The following is a 14,053-nucleotide window of genomic DNA, read 5'->3' as shown; positions in this document are numbered from 1 at the left end:
AAAGGAAATGGTTATTTGCAGTATCCCATTTTTGCTGTTTGCTGTGCAACTTAAATGGAGGGAAAAACATCAACTTATTCTGCCTTAGAACTGTGATTAAGTTGTAGAGATTTATGTAGGTGCTCATCCATTTTCTTTTGATTTGCTGGGAAACGGAAATCAAGTTGTTATTAGGACAGCAATAATTTGGGGCTGTAACATAGCTGACAACGTTTTGTTTAAACAAAGGCAACTGCTTGCATGTGAGCTGCACACCGATTGAGAACCGCGTGTCGCTGCCAACACACGTGCAGTGCTGTCATCTGGGGACATCGTGGCGATGGGCTGGGAGGTGTCGCTTCCTTAAGTTGTGCCTTAGAAAACACAAAGATGTTGCACACCGTCAGCAATGACTTACGGATGCAATATATCCCAAACCCTGAAGTCCTTCATGGACTTCACCTGGGGAATAATTTTTAAAAAAATGAAAATCAGAAAAATGTTCTGGGAGTAGAACAGTGAAGCCCACTATTTTGATTAACATGATTTGTGGCATGATTTACTGTTAGCAGGTTTTGATAACTAGCATGTTTACCCTTTGCATGTGGTCAGCATAATGTTTTCCTGCAGATAATACGTAAGATGAAAATGCAAAAAGCAGATTTTATAAACTGCTTGGTTCATCTGCACAGTTCCATGTGCTGCACTAAGAGTATGTGAACATACACAGTGCCTGGGCCTAAGTTTTGAAGAAGACCTTTAGTGCATGCTTGTGTGTCTGTTTGGTCCCAGTCACCACTTCTCCCCGTGCTGTAGTGTAGGTGTGCAGGAGAGCTGGTGTCACGGATGGGGTGTGCTTATCCTTAACCTTGAGAGGAGAGCCCCAGCTGTTTGGAGCATGCATGGGACTGAAATGCATGAGCAGGGATTGGGCACGGCATCTCTGGGCTGCTCAGCTTATCCCATGTCTGTCTGTAGTGTCAGATGTGCATGCTGTAGTGAATATGATTGTATGTAAAGCAAAAAGAAGCAGCAGAGTCCTCAGGCTTCAGATTTTCCCCTAGTGAGTGATTTCCCCCTGTTCACCAGCTCAGAATAGCTTTCAACAGTTTTCTAAATCATACTTACCAACAGCTTACATTTGATTTGTATTTCCTTTGGAGTCTTGCATGGCAAATTCATTCAGGCTAATTTCTTTTGTTTTATTTCCATTCTTTCCTGTTTTAACACATGACTTCAACACACGATACATTTCTTATCAGGAACTTTAAGCACAGAAAGAAAATAACACTTCACAACATTTGAATTACAGTGTAAATGCATTCGTTGCAAAAAGGATTTATTATTGCTAAGCACGTACAATGTATGTAATGGGTTTTAAATGTTTCAAAACTTATTTAGCCTCTCATTACTCCAGAAAACCTGACCAGGTGTCATAGCCCATTTGTGTCCTGCTGCCCCTCTCCCCATGGTGTGTTTTTTCTTACTTTGCTGTGTAGTGTTACTGACACCACACATTTGTAGTTTCCAATCAGTGTCTCAAAGGTCAGTGAATTGGAGGGGACCATCCCTATGTGCGTGTCCAGTCAGAGCAGGGATTGCCTGTCCTTGCTGTGCTGATGTTGAATGCCATTTACACTAATCTTTCCTTCTTTTTATTTATTCTAAAATGCCTCTGGAAATTGGGAAAACTTGTCTAAAATGCAACAGCTTTTATAGTAAATGTATGTTTATAAATAAAATGTTGATTACCTTTGGTGGTGTCGCTTTACTTATTGTAACTAACTTGCCATGCTGTGTGTAGTGTATTTGTCAAATGGGACTATTGGGTGTGAGCATCCCACAGTAAAAAGCTGCCACATGGTTGGTGTAGGCTGAGCCTCACAGAAGTGGAGTGGGACAGGAAAGGAGGCACACAGGGGAAGGACACAGCTCCAGGGCTGCCGCTTCAGGGTATGTAGAAGGGCACGTGTGCCTGATGTGGGAAATAGCAAGCACTTCCTGTGGCTGTTGTGGCTGTGAGTTGAACCCAAAGCCTCTAAGGCTTTTCACCGATGCAGTGGGCTGTGGTTCAGATGATGGCTCAATAAAACACTTTAGGTTTGCAGAACTGAACTTGTGCTTGGGTAATTCTGTTTCTAGGCATTTCTGAGAGTTTGTGCTTGGCTGTGCATGTGCTAATTTGTGGATCCCAATCAGTCTGTGGTTACTTCAGCAGTAACCAGCAGAACGCTCACACCAAGTTCTGAGCCCCTTTCTCTTCCTTTTGTCTGGGCACTCTGGATGGTGGGTTTGGTTTTGTGCCAGAAGCACATCTCGGCTGTTAGATGAGTCACAGGGAAGCATGGACAATTTGATTGTTTCCAAAAGTAGATTTTTATCCTGGTGCCTGGATCCCAGCTGCCTTAATGGAGCTGCACCATTTCTGCATAGCTAAGGGCCAGGTGGTGGGAGGGAGCTGTGGGTGCACCAGGTGCCTTGAGGTTGGGGTGAGGGCTGGCACTCAGGCTGCTGGGCACAGCTTTGGTGACTGTTCATCAGCCTGCTTTCAGCTCTGTGACAATCAGCTGTAGGTGCAGCTCTGGCTGCCTGATTTAGCAAAGTGAGGTATGTGGTCAAATGGTCCCCTTCCTGACAGCAGGCAGTGGTTAGAGATGATGGTGCTCAATGCATTTGGGGAGGGCAATCACTCTTCTCTGCTCTCCTGGGGGCTGGGTGGCAGCAGCGCAAGGTGACAACAGCTCCATCTCAAGGGCATGTCCACAATGAGGGTAGGAAGGGCTGTGGGCACTGGGACCAATCAGGTCAACCCTCCCCCCACCCCCCCAGTTGGAAAGCAAGTGCCAGAAAAATGCATCTCCTTTAAGGCTGAATAGGGCTCCGCTACACTACTAAAAGCCTCCGGTAGGAATGTAATTTCATCTGAATTTCCTGATAAGGGGAAATGACTAAACTGGAAACCGCTCAAGTTTTGAGAGCAGTAAGAGCCCAAAACAGAGATAGGAGGCACGGCTGGTCTGTGACTGTCCTCACAGTGTGCTGCGGGGCTACAAGCTGGGGATTTTCACTTTTCTTGGTCATTTGTTTCATATCCTATAACATGAATGAAGCAAGGAGGTTGGATGCTTGCCTCTGTGCTGCTGCTGCTCTGCTCCAAAGCCCCCTGCACTCTGCTGGAGGAGCCATTGGAGCCCTCCTCCCCAAACTGGAGCTATCTTCTCCAAAGCATATGGGATTTTAAACCATTTTGGGTGAAAATAATCCATCATTGGAAACAATGTGATGAGTCCCTGCTAACTCATCCGTAGAGTCCATCTGCTTCACCGCATATGAGGCACTGCAGATTCTCCCAGCTAATGCTGCATCCACGATTCGCAGACCCATGTGCTCTAAGCAGGTCACATGCTGCTTAAAATGTGCTGGGGCTGGTTGCATGTCTGTAGAAATTAAAGAAAAAATAATAGAAATGCTAATCTTTCCTTGAACAATAAGATTGATCAACAGAAAGCAGAAAATAAGATTTGTAAAAATTCCTTTTCTCTGTCACTTCTGATTATGGATAACACACTGCTTCAGTGACAAGCATGGGGACAGAGAAATGCCACCCACCTCTCTGGAAACTATGGGAGCTTCAGAATCACCAGAAATGAGCCATCATGCTAGTCCTTAAGAGGTTCGGTGGTGTATACTATGAAGATCAGTATTTTCTGCAAACAAGAAAATTTTCTGTATTAACTCTATCTGAGAGAGCCTGAGTGTTTCTGTTGGGAGAAGTCTTTTGCAACAGAAAACAATTACTTGTGTGCACCCAGTACCTGAGGGTAGGATGTCATGCTCAGCAGGGCATGGCTGCTGCCTCACAGCATCATTAATCTCCTGAAGGATGTATATCTGTGTGAATGTGAGAAATCACAGAAAATATACTTGGAAGTACTCCTCAGGATGCTTGTAGTTTGGCTTGCAGGACTTGCGTCATCTCTTCAGACGATGACCTCCTGATGGATGCTTGGTGAAGCAAAGGCAGAGTGCTGGGGATGCTGTGCTGATGGCAGTGGGAGGTGGACGGGAGGAAGAGGCCTGGGCCAGTCACCAGCCTCCCCTCAGATGCCAAGCATTCTGCTATTAGGGCAGAAATTCTTCCCAATTTATCAATGCAGCATTTTTCACCTTTTTGCTGTCCAGCCCCAGTTAGGAAAAGGGGCCATCAATAAGTATGGCATCTGCCTGATGGGCTTTGGAGAGTTGCAAGCAGCCACTGCCTGCAGTGGGAATCCTGCAGGACCATATCAATAACTGAAGCAGCCCCACTATGGCAAAACTGCATGCATGCTCATTGATAATTTTTATTAGATCCCTGTGGCTAGCATGGACAACGTGGTAAGATGCATTTCTCCACTGTCTGCCCTCACACTTTTCATCATGGAAAGAAAATAAATCCTACAACATCCTTCCACTGGTTTGCAGTTTTAACAGTCGTCCCCATTTTGACAGTGAGCTGCAGCCTGAATACAATATCAGTTGTTTCCTTTGCACTGCAGTAAGCCAACACAATTTGGACAAGATTCTGAACAATTTTGAGTACCACAATTCTGAGCACCCAGCTTCTTCAGCATGGAGTCAAAAGGAGGCAGCAGTCTGAATGAACACCTTGGAGAGCAGACGTTTGTGTTTGTCTGGTATTGTTGATGCTTGCTTTGCAGGGTTTTCTGATATAATATCTCCATCCTTGGAGATCTCTAAAAGCCACCTGGACATGGGCCTAGGCACACTGCCCTGGGTATCCCTGCTGGAGCAGGAGTTGGGCCAGGTAGACCCAAAGGTCCCTTTCCACCTCAGTCATCCTGTGAAATGCCATCACGTGCACTTCTCACAGGACAAATCCCTGCTTTCCCAGGAAAATGATGACCCACATGAGGCTGGGGCTGGCCTACAGCTGGAGCTGATGGCCCTGGTGTCTCAGCATTGGCCAGCAAGAAGTCTGACCTATCAGTAGCAAGGAGAAGCCAACAAAGGCAGGGCTGGGATGAGAACATGGGGGTCCAGAAGCTTTCTGAATTAACCAAAAACAGAAAAATACCATAAAAAGCATGATAAAACCTAAAAATAAACTGCATGGATGCTCCCTATATTGTGCACCAAGAGTTCTATGCTTGTTCCAGAAGAATATCCGCTATTTCTTTTGGAGTGTGGCAAACACAGCATGACAGCAATTATTAGAAGGGGTTTATTGATACAGGAGGATACTGGAGGGTTAAGAAAATTAGTTCATCTCAGCAAATCCTCTAGCTCCGCTAGAAGAAAACAAACACACAAGGAAAAGATGTCCCTCCCCCTAAGACACTCAACGTGTGCTCCTATGTCAAGCCATTGATGCAACCGCTGCCATCCAGCTGAAGGACTGAGGCTTTGTAAATCAGATTTCAAGTAAAGAGATTGGTTTGAGAAACCTCCTCATTGCAGAGTCACAGGCTGTCAGAGTTTATTAGCATTATGGTACTGGAGTAAAAAGCAAAACAAATTAAGATGTTTAACAGCTGAAATCTGAAACAAAATTGTGTTTAATGCTGAAAATCTTGTTAACATATTTTCAGGCTTCCCTTTCCCAAGGTATTAAATCTCAGCGCATGTTTGCAAGCATCTTTTTACCACCGTGGCAGCAGGAGGACATGGGCTGCAGTGCGGTGCATGGAGCCAGGCAGTGTGGCCTCAACCATGGCAGTGGGAGGGCCTGGAGGAAGAGCAGGAGCCAGAGCTCTGTATCTGTGCAGGCAGGGAGCATCACCAGCAGCCAGGGGCCCGCCTGTACAGGCTCTGGCTCTTAATGGGAGGGGTAATCTGAACTCCCAAACTGGTTTCCTTTCATGTTGGCTCCCACAATGAAAGAACCATTAAGGGTTTTAGTGATCTTCCAAGGCTCTGCTTCCAGCAGAAAATTGGCTCCTTTTCCTTGGACACAAGACCAATTTTTAATTGAATTTCAAGAGATGATGGATGTTGTGCTTTATTCCAAGTCTATATGCTAAATTAACAAGGCTGTCTGCTTAGTTTCCTCTTTTGAAACCACATTGAGATGAGTTTCTGCTAATTCTCTTACACAGGACATCGGACATGTGAACCAAGCCCTTATTCAAGAGCTGAAATAGGCATTTTGGCCAAGGTTATTACCCTGGGTAATAAATTAATGCTGTGAGGCTGTGACAATAATTCATTTTCTGAAAAAGACTTATGGATTTAATTATTTCAAATGGATCAGTGAAAATAAAACTAAACATGTTGAATATTTTCACCAAAGTATTTTAAAAATTATCAGTTAACACTTAACACATCTCTCTTCAGGGAGGGAATATCCCATTCACTCTAGATATTTAACATTTGTTCCTCCAGTCACCTCACAGCTAACAGGAAGCCCCCAAGGAGTACACTGCAGTTCTGCTGGAAGGGGAATGAGCTTGTAGCCAGGAGTGATGCTGCATGAGTGCTTATTTAAGAGCCACCTGTGTGTGATTTCAGGGTGGCTCAGGATCACTAAAGAATATCAGCAGTTTTGTAGGGGCAGCACATGCTCCTGCTCTTCTTCCCTTGCAGAGAGCTCTCCGGATCAGTTGAACAAACTGGCCACATGGATTGTTTCTTGCACTTAATTTATCACATAAATGTAGTTTCTCCACTGTCACCTTCCTACAGGTGATGCAGTGTGGAAAATCATTAGCCAGATGCGATGATGCTTCCAGGTGAGAGCCTGTTAAACATAAGAGGAGAAGAGAGGAGAGGAGAGGAGAGGAGAGAAAAGAGAAAAGAGAAAAGGAGAATTCTGGCTCACAGCCCCAAATCCCAAAGTTACTTCAGCCCCAGCCTGTGGCAGACACCAGCCTGAACCCAGGCTGCCCAGAAGCTCCTACAGATGCACTTTTCCCAATGTCAGTGTTCTGCTCTGCACCAGAATGACTCAGGATCGCCTTAATGACAGCTGCAGCCTGAATGTCCTGCAGAGCACATCCTTGGATCCTGGCAGCAGTTAATGGCTTATCTGCTTTGTATAATTGTTCAGATCTTCTTTTCCATCATTTTACCTCAGTGCCATCTCTTTTGTTTTATGCTGGTGAGACAACTGTCCAGCTAGGACCTTGGTTACAAAAATAAATCACAGCGTGACAATAAAATAAGGCAACTTTTGCAGCTATTTCTTCAGCACATCACCTTGGTGTGGTGTCCTTGTGGAGTTACAGCCATTAGCAATATCCGATTCTTTTTTACACCTATTGCTTGCCTAACTCCAGAACACAAAGTGATTTGTGCTTCCCAACATGACACTGTACAAGACTTATTTCTCAGGTCTCTTGGAAACACTGACAGTAAGCAATCATTTCAGTATGTCCAGCCTTCAATGTGGTTAATAATGAGTTTGTTAAGTCCACAGATCCCATTGTAGAGGTGCTGACCAGACAGACAGAAGCACCTCACTCACACTTGTTCCTTTCCCAGCTGCATGAAGCACAGGTGGTGTCTGCTAGCAGCCCATGTTTTTTGACATCCATGAGCTGTTCAGGCACTTGGAGAGCTCTCTTTGCATCTCCCTGAGCTGTGCAGGGCATCACCTGGGGCCTCACAGACGTTTCTAGTGGAAGCAGCATGATAACTATGAGAGAGGAATTAGTTAAGACAGGGTGGGATAAGTCATATTCCTGGTGCACTTTTCCCTGAGAAAAATTCGATGCACTTCAAAGGACATGTACTCAGCTTTTGTGTCCCTGCAGAAAAAGTTGTCACTGTATCAGTATGAGTTGGGAGAACTGCTCCTCTTTGGGTGATAAGATACTGCCAGTGAAATCTGTGCTCTTCTTGTCCTGGAACTGCTGTACTGGGAGAGTACAAGTACTGTGTGAGAGCCTCTCCAGAGAACACAGCCCTTGGGGCTAATTTATCACCGGGAGGAAAAGGTGGCCACTTGAGGGGAACAGCTCTGGGGAATGGGAATGAAGCCGCACCTGAGCCCTGAGAGCTCACACACATGGACTGTGGAGCAAGAGGAGGCAGCCTGCCACAATGACTGCTCTGTGCTTAATGGCAGAGCCCAGCAGTGCTGTTGGCCGGGTCGGCCCCTAATCCTCCTGTGCCTGTTGACGGGGTTGTGTTGCCATTGGGGTATTTGTCCCCACAGTGGGAGTAGATTTTCTTCTTCTTTAAAATAATATATGAAGATGACTTGTCCAGCACAGTTGTTTTCATTCCTTTATGGAAGTGATGGTCCACACAGAGCTCCCCTTTATTTCTGAAACCCCACTGCACAAGAAGACGCTCAGCTGTACCAACAGTTTTCACGTAGGCCAGCCCAAGAGTGAAAGAGCAGTGACCTCAGCACTGGCAGAAAATTAACTATGTAATCTAATAGGGTTTCTTCATCCATTTCTAAATAATGGGATTCTATTAGACCAAACTGTAGTCTCGTCTTAATGATAATTTATTGTATAGCATATCTGAATTTTGCCTTTTATAAAGCACTGAGAATTACAATACACAGTTATATAATTGAATCATCTCATGTATCGTTAGTATTTTTCATTGCTTAGAGAGACTCCTTTTGTTCAGAACTCACAAGTAAAGATTTAGAAATTATGGGTTTTTCATTGTGGTATTTGAGTGATTTTTTTTCATTCTTATTACTTCAAAATATTTTTGTAAGAATATCTGAAAAAGAAAGTTCTTCAGAATTATTTTAAGCCTACAAGGCTTTGTACGACTGATTCTGAACAATTTTAAAGACAAATCTGGCCATGAATTTTTGTACTCATCTCAAAATCTCAGGAAAAAAGTTTGATTTCATGATCTTCTGAAGGAAATAAATGAGAATAATTAATTCCCACATTGGCATTTAAATGTATTAGTGGAATGCAGCGGTGAAAGTACTGATCAATGGAAGCAATCGGTAATAATAGGAAAAATGAATTACTTTGCAGGCATGAGTATTTGACTTCAGCTGTGCAGTGTACTTACTCCTGAGCTGAAATTGGCCCTGTGGAGGCAACCAGGACTACTGCTGGCCCTGCAAGACAATGGAGAGATGTAAATGAAGCAAATTTGGGTGGACATGCTTTCATTTACTGTTAAATACAGAAACGTACCACAGCCTGATATTTGTGATCTACAGCGTGGAAAATTGTTTCTGGAATTGAGCAACAGAAGATTATTTTAGGGGAAAAAAAAAAGAAAAAAAAAGCACACAAACATGTTTTGGGAAGAAAATATTTGTTGAAGGCCTCACCTTTAATAAGTTGAGGTTGGCTTAAACGCTGAAATGGATGGGTTCATATCAGCTTCAGAAGCTTTTATTAGCCCTGACTGTGCTGGCTGGACATTCTTACTCAACATTCAGCTGTTTGCAGAATCCAGCTGCAACCATCCTCTGAACAAATCTTCGTAGTGATGGGTCTCAGCCTGATTATTTGAGGGTCGAAGCACCTCCTTTTACCTATACTACACCTGCTACTCACTTAGGCAGAAATGATCACACACTGCTATATGACAATGTATAGATTTTTTTTCCCCCATTCTGTGAGCAATTCATGGTTCTTGGAACAAACGTACCTTATTCTTGATGTTATGAAGGTTCTGAACACAGGCATCTCTGCAGGAAGAGGTGTGCAGAAAAGATGGGAGTTTGCCTTCTCTGCACATTTGTATGCTGTCAGCAGTCCCTGGAAGCACTTGGAGTTGGTCCAGGGTCCCTAGGAGGAAGAGGTGCTCTGCACAGGGTTTTGCTTGTGTGAAGATAATTGGATAAAGACACCTGATTTGTGAAGGGAAGTTAATACGTGATTGGATAAAGATTTGTAAAGGATGTATGTAACTTTGGAATTAGAGAGAGTGCTGTTGTACTGGATTTTGGGGCATTTTGTCTGCAGCACTTCCCCTGGAGTTGGCTCTTGTCAGAGCTCACCCGTTTTGGGAACCCTCCTAAGGTAGCACAGCAGGAGCGTTATAGTGGCAGCTGATCCAGAAGCAGTGTGATGCAGTGAGATCAGTACTTTGAGTTCTCCCGACAGCATTGATCCGAGGAGATTATTTTGAACTGCTTTGTCAGACCCTACAAGCAAAAAATTTGGGTAGAATAACCCGCACCTTGTGACAGTCTGTGGAGTATCTGTGTTACTGCATGTTGCATCTGATTCTGTTACATGATGACACACCTCAACAAGAATTACAGCTGCTCTGTGTAGCAGCTCTCCCAGCTCCCATTGTTGCTAAGGAGACCTGGAACCGAGATCTGGCTGAAGCTGAACCCTGATGAGCATGGTGTTCTCCGCAGGGGTCCCAGCAGCACCCTCCTGGGAGAAGGTCTGGGAATCAGACTGACTCCTCAAGGTACTTAGCACACACCTCACGGAAGCTGTGCCTTCGTTCCTGGGTAGATCAGGTCTCCTATGGGTAAAATACTCTGACTCTTTCCTGTGGAACAACCCAGCAGGCAGCACTGCTGCAGGCCTGCCTGCAGCTGATGGTACCCCAGTGGCCAGGACTTTATGCAGATGCTCCATTTCAGAGTCCTGGACAGGCACAGCTCCTCCCACCTACACTTCTCACTGCTAATAACCTGTTTGCGTTCAATCTTCTTTCTCTTAGCCACTTGAAACCTCAGTAATTGTCTGCACTGACTCCATTTCAGAAAAGAGCAGGAAGGACCCTCACCTCAGCCTGCAGCAAGCAGTGAGAAATGATGTTCCTCTCCACATGCAAATGTCTTGATTCTGTGCCAGTATAACAGTCACAGCGAGAGTCAGCTCCGGTGATGATTTCCTCTCTCCATGGGAATTTTCCCCCAAGGAAATGGGAGCGTGAGCTGAGGTTCCTTGAGCTGTTGCTGGATGAAAGCCCACACAGTGAGATGGATTTCTCTCAGCTCCTGCCTTGTCCCATCTCATGGCCTCTCATGCAAAGTACAAAGAGAAAAGCTGGTTTTCTAAGGAGCAGAGGGATTTTAGTAGTGCTCCAGTTAATTTCCTAGCAGTTGTCAGGTGTCATCTGGTAAAGAGCCAAACAAAACTGGTGAAAGGAGCAGAAGGCATCTGATCCCATTGCAGGGTGGCCCTCATAGGACTGCTCTGCTTTATGGATCATGAGGGGGATCTGCAGACTAATGTTTGACTCTTAAAACATGAAAAATTGATAATAACATTTGATAACTTTATTAAGGAGGTATAGATATGTAAAGATTAAACCATTTAAATACCATTGTTTCTCAGTGAAAATTACTTTTTAATTAATTGCAGTGTTCTTGCATGACATCTATATGTTCTATACTGGCAAAATTAATTTTTGCAGTGTCCTCCATCCATCTCAGAGGCTCATCATACAAACACTTATTGTGTATTGGAGAGCAGGAAGTGACAGCACGAGCAGAACTGCCCAGAGCTGGGTGCAATGTAAGGCCTGAACTCTGGTCCTGGAATTTAGAAGAGCTGACAACAAAACACTGCAGTTTCTTCAAAGATGTCTGTTTGAGAACTCACCACACTGGCCATGCAGATCTGCCTTTGAACTCTTCAAGAAGCAATGTGTTCATACTGGGTTGATGCTGGACTCTCAGACAAATTGCTTTTTATTGGAATACAGTGAGGAGGGACAAAACCAGTGACAAACCTTAGTCTGGTTCTGCACTAGAGCATCCTCTGACTTGCTCTGTCACTCTGCCTGGAGCTGTTTTTCGAGGTTGTGGGCAGCTCACTCCTGTGGCTCTCACTGCTCAGCAGCCATGTGGCATCTTCTGGCCAGAGCTCCTTTCCTAAGAGGCTGGAGCAACAAGCTTTGTGCATTTTCAAACCATCCACCTCTACCTGCCTGAGCAGATACTAAGGTTTGTGAATGCATCTGTATGCTGGTGCTTGGAAAAGTGCATCCCATATGGCCTGTGGTCCCTGCGTGGCTGACTGGTGGTGACCAGGACATGAGAAGCAATGGTTGGAGAAAGGTTTTAGGGTTCAGATGGATTAATTGGCCAGACAGTACATTCCAGCATGGCAGGACTAGGGAGAAGCTTTGCTGCATAAATGCAGAGTCGTAATCAGTCAGAGAGAGGTGATCTTTGCACTGCATGAACCATTACTGAGAGACACTGCAGCACTTAAGGCTGCCCCCGCATCCCTTTTATAATGTCTTCACCAAAAGCAGTAAGTTGTTCCAGCTCTGGAAAAGATTTTCAAAGTTTGAGCCTTAATGAGGGAGTATGGAAGGATTTAAATTCACACCCTACTTAGTTAACCAGGACTAAGGTAGATCAGGATGTAAATCAGCTTTCAGTGCAGTAAAAATTAGGAGTGAGAACAATCCTTAGCCTAGCAGAAACAGATCTGGACTCAATGTGCAGAAGCTGAAGCCTTTGTATGAAGCAAACCCCAAGTTTTAGAGACAAAATAAAGAACAGGTGACAAGAAGTACCCAAAGACGTAGTGTGATATCATCTCCTCACGGAAGCAAGCCATGAGTGCATGCTGTGAAATGGCAGCAGTAGGTACAGGACTCGTGGCAGGGCCAACACAAGTGCTGCTGCACTCCCAGAGGGAAGCCTTGCCAGCACTTGCCACCATCCATTGCCACCAGCAGCACAGCAACCCTGAGCCAGGCCAGGACAGTCCCAAACATACCTGTGCTTACATCCAAAATGGCTTTTCAAAGAAAGCAGAAAACAGCAAAAGCGAGCTACATTACAACAAATCGTATATTCAAGAAATGCATTCAGGTTGAGCTTTTGTTTTGGTTTGGTTTGGTTTTTGTTTTCCTCTGGAGAACAGACTGCATGTTTTACTGCAGCATTTTAAAACAGTTCTATTTTCTTTAGTGAAACAGCACTGGTCCTACTTTCCTGGCTGCGTTTGGCTGTGGCACTCTCTCTGCACGGGGTTGCCTCTGCCACATTCGCTCCTCAGCCAGACCCCCACCACTCCCCTCCCCCAGACAGAGTCAGGCAGGGTTCAGTGTCCCGCCGTCCCCGCTGCTCACCCCGCGGTGCCCCCGGGGGGGGGGGGTGCGGGGCTGTCCCGGGGCAGTGCTGGGGCCGCGCTCCGCCCGCCCCGTCGGGGCAGCGGCAGCTCCCGGCTGTGCCCCGGGCACTGAGCAGCCGTCGCCTTCCGCGGGTCGGTGCGGGCAGCCCGAGGGCGTCTATCAGACGGGGCGATCTGCGCTTTGTTCCCCAGTTTTTAATGTTAACGTATATCGCTTAATTTTGGCCGTTTCCGAGGGCCGAGGCAGCTACAAAAGGTCAGAGCTGACGCATCTTCCGCCCCGCGCCCCCAACCAGCCCGTCTGCCGCTAATTAATAACGGCATAATTAGGGCCTAATGATGGCATCGCGGTTCTGGCCTTCCTGGTGCAGACGCGGCTTGAAAGAGATGCTGCGGAGCGCCGCCCGTTTCCGTGACTCTGTCCCGATCCCGACGTTCTCCATCAAACCAATCCCGGCCCCAGTGCTCCCCAAAGGGCAATGAGTCAGGAGAACTGCGGTGCCGTATTTGCTTTCGGTTTTTATTATCAACAATCAGTTAATGGTACACTCTTGGAAAACTATATGCACATGTAGAAATATTTCCCCTTTTAAATAGAAGCATTCATTTGAACCACATATAAATAAATCTGAAAATCCTGAACATAATTTATGACGATTATGCTCACAAACATATTCCAACAGGAAGGCAAAAGAAAAAAAAAAAAAGAAAAAAGAAAAAAAAAAAGAAATGAAAAAGAAAAAAAAAAAAAAGAGACGACATGCAACTGAGAACAGAAAGATCCCATGGCCTGAACGGGGCCTCGCTAAACGCAAAGGGAACGGAACCCGTGAGAACCTTACTTCTCCATAAAGACACGCCATAGAGACTACGAGAAGGGAAAACGTTATTCATACGGCCAACTAGACACGTCTGTACTGATATAACACTATACAGCTGGGTCACGGAACACAGTCGTAGAAAGACACAGAAAAAGAGAAAGCATACTTGCCAACATTCAACTAAGAGCTATACTTTGTGCCTCTTCAAACAAAATTAGAAAACCCTAACGGAGATGCCTAAAAACTGCGGGAACCGTGGGA

General features: G+C 45.3%; 1 protein-coding gene across 1 annotated transcript in view; it reads right to left on the bottom strand.

Annotated features, from left to right (window-relative positions):
* Positions 1 to 13,256: 13,256 nt before the first annotated feature.
* The window catches only part of PHOX2B (paired like homeobox 2B), a 3,368-nt gene continuing 2,571 nt past the window's right edge, over positions 13,257 to 14,053 (bottom strand). Inside the window, exon 3 of the mRNA XM_085223240.1 lies at positions 13,257 to 14,053. This exon is cut by the window's right edge and continues 815 nt beyond it. The gene's annotated coding sequence lies outside the window, so the exon portion shown is untranslated.

The sequence above is a fragment of the Meleagris gallopavo genome, chromosome 4, assembly GCF_905368555.1.
Source record: "Meleagris gallopavo chromosome 4, MGAL_WU_HG_1.1, whole genome shotgun sequence".
Classification (NCBI taxonomy): Eukaryota; Metazoa; Chordata; class Aves; order Galliformes; family Phasianidae; genus Meleagris; species Meleagris gallopavo.
The sequence above is the reverse complement of the archived record's forward strand: the minus strand, read 5'-3'. Positions and strand labels throughout refer to the sequence as shown.